Here is a 7,259-nt window from a genome sequence, read left to right as displayed (position 1 = left end):
GCAATATGCAATATACATTTATTGTCTCCGCAGTTGTCATTTCTATGCATTTCGTTCACAGCGCCCCCTCTTCTATGTAATGAAACCATATATTGTTCGTTTGAGATTTCTGCAGCCTGGGAATTACGTGATAATGAGTTTATGCACAATGACCTATTGTATAAAATGCACCAGTAGCTACTTAACTACAGAAGGATAGGTTGCTCGCACGTATTGTCTTAAAATGAATCGTATACTTCTAACTATAATTACCATTACACCTATTCACAGATATCGTATTTCCTCCACGTGCAAATAAAGAACCCTGGAGTGGTATGGTGCGAACACATTTATCCACTAAACCCTATAGCAATATATTTGAATCATTTGTAATTTCTTCTGGCCTTCTTTTCTTTCATTGCAGATATTGTCCCGGTTTCGCCACGTCGTGGCAATTTCGAACTGGAACGAGGATGCCTTTTTTGAGTGCTTGACGGGCAAACAAATTTTCTTTGATCCTGAAGCCAAGAAAGCCACATATATATTCATGTTTAAAGGCCACAACGGAGCAGAGAAGTACGTGTTTAAGCACTGCAGAAAAAAATTCGCCCCCTTTGCACCCTGTGAAAGTGGACGTACAGCAACACGCCTACTACAGAAGTTAGAAATGTACCACCACAACAAGCGAGCTACGGCACGCGCGCACACGCGTGTGTCGCAATGTATAATGCATTATCATATTCGGGGCCCTCCGACAAGCGCAGTTTGCGTCAGAAAAATTCGTAAAGTACGGCTCACACCCAAGCTGCCGAAACCATAGCTTCGGACTATTATTCGAATGCACAAGAAAATATAACTTTTACTCGGGTGCTCAAACATCCGGTCCTTTTCGAGCTGCCAGGTGAGGTTTGTCTGAGTAGCATCCACCGCTAGGTAACTACGGTTTTGGAACAATATATTGCAGAATATCGATTACGGTCGGTGCACAGGCTGTGCGAAAGATGTAGCTGGGCGAGCAGCCACCTATCAAGACAGATACATTGTGTGCACATGTTCGTTACGTGCCGAAGCATGTGTACAGAATTGCTTCATATATCCTCGTTCTTGTCGGTCCTCCGAATAGCTCGAGTGCGTTATTGAAGTAATTGAATTTCTCAAAGTAAATGCATCAGAAAAATCCTGAAGCGCGATTTGCCCAAAACCTGCAGACATGACAGCATCGGATTGTTGTTCGAGCACATGGTAAAAAATAACTTCTACGCCAGAACTAAAGCACAAACCTCTTTTCGAGCGGCCGTTGGAGGTCCGTCTCAGTGGTCATAGCCGCGGCCGGCATGATGCGGTAGTGTTATTTCGGTTAACACAGGCCAAAAAATTCCGACCAGCTACAAACTAACGCTTTCGTTGGAAAAGAGTTGTTGCTGCACTGGCTGCTAAGACATATCTGCTAAAAATAGACAGAATAAAAAATAAGACGCATAAAAACAGTTCAATGAGATAAAATCAGCTAACATGCACTTTGCAAATAGGCAGAATCACTGCATGTATTGAATAAATCAATTTCGGCAGGATTTCTATAAGCTGCATATTCCAGCTTAACGCAGGTGTATTGCATGTGTGAATGTATGTCTTAGGGTAATCAGTGTGTAAGGTAGATATGTCAGTGAAACTCACTTGAAATTACAAACTTTATACCACAGTGTGATATTCCATCTGTCACCCCCTTTCTTGATTTTGAAATTTCAAAGTTGAAGTCGACGTTTGTAATCGCAGCAGTGCTACATTATTTCCTCACTAAGAAATTGGGGTTGTGCTGTTGCGATACATGTACAGAAATTTAGAACACAAATTGAGATCTACTCACTGGCAGGGCAGGATCACTTCCATTCAATTTGGCACCTTAACTGTCAAACTCATTCAATTTGAATATCCCTTACTACTAAACTGAAAGTTTTCGTGGGCATTTCTCCGTTAATATTTCTGTCGAATCGCAATAGAACTTCAATCGCCTTCTTTGTAGACTTGAATGGCTATATTTATTTCTAAATGTTTCTCATCAATGCCAATTTTTTCTTAGGATTGTTTCATTGAAAGATGCCTAATTTTTGAGTAGATCTACGACCACCTGAATGCCGTCACCAGGGCTAATGCCATTTCTGCATTTGACTGTATTGACTGCGACTGCTGCAGCCAGTATTGCCAGGATGGCTCATATGGCCTAGCCCACAGTTGGAGAAATCGTAGTCCAAATATAGCCAAATATAAAACAATATTAGAAAATTCATAGTCGAGTGCAGATACTCCTATGCGTAATTCATATATACCATGATACCCTACTACAGCTATTTGGGAAAACCACTCATCACAATCTGTCTACAGGTGGTGGTCTACTCTCGCATACAACCGCTGCAAATGATTCCATTGTTAGAGTCACTTCACTCCTACATCAAGAGCTGTTAAATCTGGTCAAGAAGCGGCCGTTTGGTCGAATGTACCGCAGCATCCATGTCACTCGCTGAGACCACAGCAAACCGGCAATATTGCTTCTAATTCTTTCTCGAGCAAATACTTGAGAAAACGCTCGGTACGTGCACTGGGGGCACCTTGTGTTTGCCTTCTCCATGTGCAACCACCTTTTGTGGGCAACTAGGGTATCTCGCCGTTTAGGTAGGTCAACCCTCGTGGATGTGCAGCCAATCTATGTCGAGGTATTTGTAGGCCATTGACAGTGCAGTCAAAAATTATGTGCCACAGAGCCGACCGGTTTCACATGTACCATTTGGTATGAAGTGCACGGTGATCAAAGGGTTATAAGTGGTTATCTACCCCTGGGTGTGTGGTGGTGTGTTTGAGCTTGCCTTTGATCCTAAAGGGTCCGTTTAAAAATATGATGTCTTACTTACTAGCAATATCAAACTCCAGCCCATAATTTTTACATAACCACTCGGTACACAACTTTTTCGGCATTTCGCAATCATTCTGTATTGGTGGAGGATGCTTTGCATTATGCAGATGTCAACCAGAGTAAAATCTGTCAAATGTATTAATGCGAATAACATTCTTTGCCTACCTCAGCTGCTTCGAGTCTGTATGTATGTATGTATGTATGTACGTATGTATGTATGTATGTACGTACGTACGTACGTACGTACGTATGTATGTATGTATGTATGTATGTATGTATGTATGTATGTATGTATGTATGTATGTATGTATGTATGTATGTATGTATGTATCTGTCTGTCTGTCTGTCTGTCTGCCTCTCTAGCCTCTTACGCCGACCATGTGGCCCAACTTATCTGCCTTCTTGGGCCATTGGGTATATGCTACCGGTGGTGATGCCGTCGCGGTCATTGCATTGTCTTCATTCCAGCTTCTACCACGACCTAGTGACCCAAATTATCTAATAGATTAGGCTGTAAGATATGAGCTAGGGGTCGGGATGCCGTCTTTGTTGCATTGTCGCCATTCCAGCTTCGTAATCGGACACTCGTCCTGCCGTCGTCGTCATACACGCGTAATGAATTCGCTCTCACACCGCGGGGATGTCGGGCTATCGTCATGATATAGCCTCTTGCGCCAACGTAGTGCCCCAAGTTGTTTACCTGCATGGACCACTAGGCGGTGCTCCTGGTCGAGATGCCATCATCATCGTTCCATTGTCGTCATATCAGGTTCGTGATGACTACGTGCTATTGTGGTTGCTGCACCGCCATAATTCGAGATTTGGAATCTAGCCCTCACGCCATCTTCGTCACACAGACGTCAAACATTCAGTGTCAAACCGCCATAGTGATGCCGTCGTGGGAGTTCAAGCGTCGTTGTTCCTGCTTCGTGATCTGATGCTCGTCATGCTATCGTCCTCATGCCTTCTCCGATGCAGCGATCCAAGTAGTCTAATAGCCTGGGTCACTAGGTGTGGGTTCGGGGTCATGGTGCTTTCATGGTCTTCGCATAGCCACCATTCCAGCTTTGTTATCGATACTTTTGATGCCTTCGTTGCCATACAATTGTTGTCGTTACGTTGTCGTTTTATCATTGTCATCCCTTCACTAAAGCCCTTCCACTGTCGTCATGCCGTCACTGCGGGAACACTTTCATTGTTTCATCTGTGTCAATCGTTCTTTGTAATGGTATTCATACCGTCGTCATACAATGGTGAATATGCCGTCCTTGTCATGCCGTCATCGTCACATAGTTGCAACCATGTCCTAAGTGTCAGTCCATCTTCATAATGTCGTCGTAATACCACCATTGTCGCCATACAGGTTTCGTGATACACGTTTAGTCCTGCCTTGTTCTCATGCTGTTCTCACGCTATTCATTCACTGCATTGTCTTCATGCACTCGTGGTCTTACTGTCGTAGCTCATTCGACTCTCGTCACATCGTCGTCCTCATAACACCTTCATCATTGCATCGTCGCCATTTATTGTTCGGCATTAGGTCGTAGTCCTGCTGCTTTCACTTAACTCTTACTGGGTTGCGATGTCATGCCATTGTCGTCATTGTGTCGTCGTCACAAAGAGATTATCATGCGTGCGTTGTCGTTCAGTCCTCATCCTGCTTTCTTAGTTGTGCCAGTGTTGTGATTCTCAATTCTTCCATCGTCTGTGCCTATACCGTCCCCGTAATCTAATTCTCTTCATTCCGTCGTCGTCACACTGTCGTTACATCACGTCGCAATTTAGAAATCTGCCACTCATTGTCGTCAAATATTGTCTTCGTTACGCCTTTTTTATACAATTATACGCACATATGCAGTCTTAGAAAAGATATGAAGATGACATGGAAAGTATTAACGAAAACGCAACTAGGCTGGCTTCACAGGCAGGAATTGAAGTTTGATGTAAGGCAAAAAGGCAACCAGTCGGCAAGCTCTCCCAAGTAAGAAAAGACGTAATAAAGAAATGACAAAGAATGAAAGTGTCCAACCCAGGAGCCAAGATAGAATTCGCGGAACTGTCAAAACTGTTGAACAAGGGAAAAGTAAGGAATGTTCATAATTATAACGTGAGAAAGACTGAGGAAGCCATAAGAAATGCACGTAGCATGAACTCAGTGAGAAGCAAACTTGGCATAGGACAAACCAAGTATGCACTGAAAGAGAAGCAGAGTAATATCATCAGCAATCCGGAAATTATAGTAAAAGGAGACGGAAGAAATCTACACTATCCTGTACAGTACCCAGCGGAGCAACGATACCTCGATTCGAAGCAATAATGAGCAGGTTACAGCGACTCCTTATAAAACTATCGGTGAGGTTAGAAAAGTCTTGTAAGACCTGAAACGAGGAAAAGCGGCAGGAGCAGACAGAATAACAGTCAATTTAATGAAATATGGAGGAGATATTATGCTTGCAAACTGTCGGCTCTCTATGCGAAGTGTTTATTAACTTCAATCGTTCCAGAGGATTGCAAGAATTCAAATAATATACTTATGAACAAAGAGGGACCCGTTTAATAATTGAAAAGTTATACGACTACTAGCTTACTCCAAGCAATATACACAACATTCATCCAGAATATTTCCAACAGAATAATGACAATGGTGGACATTAGTTAACCAAGCGAACAGGCCGGGATACTCTACAATGGATTACATCTATGCCATTATACTGGTAATTCAGAAATCCCCAGAGTACAATGAGCCTCTTCATATGGCTTTCATACATTAAGAAAAGGCCTTTGGTTCAGTAGAGATAGTAGCATCATAGATGCGTTAAGTAATCAAAAAGTACAAGCAACTTCTGGAAATATCTTGGAAACTATCTGCAGCTATTCTACAGCTACCTTAATTCTAGACGCGAAAAGTAGCAAGATACCAATAAAGAAAGCGTCAGATAAGGAGGCACAATCTCTTTAATGCTATTCATTGCGTGCTTGGAAGAAGCATCCAAGCAATTAAAGAACGAAGGCTTAGGAGTAAGGATCAACGGCGTATATCAGCAACTTTCGGTTTGCGCATGACATTGTCCTGTTGAGCAACGCTGAAGAGGAGTTAGAGCAAATTATTGAGGACCTTAACAATCAGAGTGTAAGAGTTGGTTTGAAGGCTAATCTGCAGAGCACAGACCTAATAATGAATAGCCGGGCAAGAGAATAAGTTTTCAAGACCACCAGTCAGCCTCTACAGTCAGTGAAGGAGTGCGTTTACCTAGGTCAATTACTTACAGGGATCCCTGATGAGCAGAAGGAAATTCACAAAAGAATAAAAATGGGTTGGAGTGCGTACGGCAGACATTGTCAGCTACTGCCTGCAAGCTTACCATTATCACTGAAAAAGAAGGTGTGCAATCAGTACATTTTACCTATGCTGACATAATGGGCAGAAACTTGGAGACGGACAGAAAACCTTAAGAACAGGTTAAAGGCAGTGCAAAGAGGGATGGAACGAAGAACGGTAGACATAACGTTAAGTAATAGAAAGAGTGCGGTTTGAGTCAAAGAGCTAACGGGTATAGGAGATATTCTATTTGACATTAGGAGAAGAAAATACAGCTGGGCAGGTCATGTAATGCGCAGGTTTGATAATCGGCGGACCATAAGGGTTATATAATGGGTACTAAGACGTGGGAAGCCCAGTCGAAGAATAGGTGGGACGATGAAATTAGGGAATTGGCGGGTGATAGTTGGAATAAGTTGGGGCAGGGCAAGGATAAGTGGAGATCACAGAGAGAGGCTTTCGGAGTGGACATAAAATTGCCTGCTGATGATGGTGACGAATATTCCGAGTGTTACATGCTGTTGTCTCTGTTGAATTGCATATCTATAGTTTGAACTGAATGCTTAATAATGTGCTCTGTATTATTAATATAACGTTTGCCGTAGAGCAAACGTCTGGCAGTCCGTGAATCATCTGTATGACAGTTGAACATCAGGTCATAAATTCGCTCAAGAATGCCAGCACCATAGGCACTCCGGCATCTAATGTCGGACATATTACGAAGTGATCAATTGATACTGCTTCTTCATATCAAACGACAAAAGAAGACCAGCAACATGTTTCCCAAGCAATTATTTCGACGTTTGCATAGAGAGCATTGCTCGTTTCACTGGGAGACAAGTGCAGTGAATGACAAAGGGACATAAGAAGACTAGTCTGAGGGTTCCCTTTCTTCATCATGCAGTAGGACGGATAGTACATCTTGCACATGCTGGCTCAACAATACCAGCAGCCTCTGAAGCAGACCACTACTATGAGTTTTAAAGGACGCCAACTCTCAAAATTGCCGTTTCCAGATGCATCAAATACCGTAAAGAGGCCCAAACTTCTTTTGAC

The sequence above is a fragment of the Dermacentor variabilis genome, chromosome 6 (assembly GCF_050947875.1).
Source record: "Dermacentor variabilis isolate Ectoservices chromosome 6, ASM5094787v1, whole genome shotgun sequence".
Classification (NCBI taxonomy): domain Eukaryota; kingdom Metazoa; phylum Arthropoda; class Arachnida; order Ixodida; family Ixodidae; genus Dermacentor; species Dermacentor variabilis.
The sequence above is the reverse complement of the archived record's forward strand: the minus strand, read 5'-3'. Positions refer to the sequence as shown.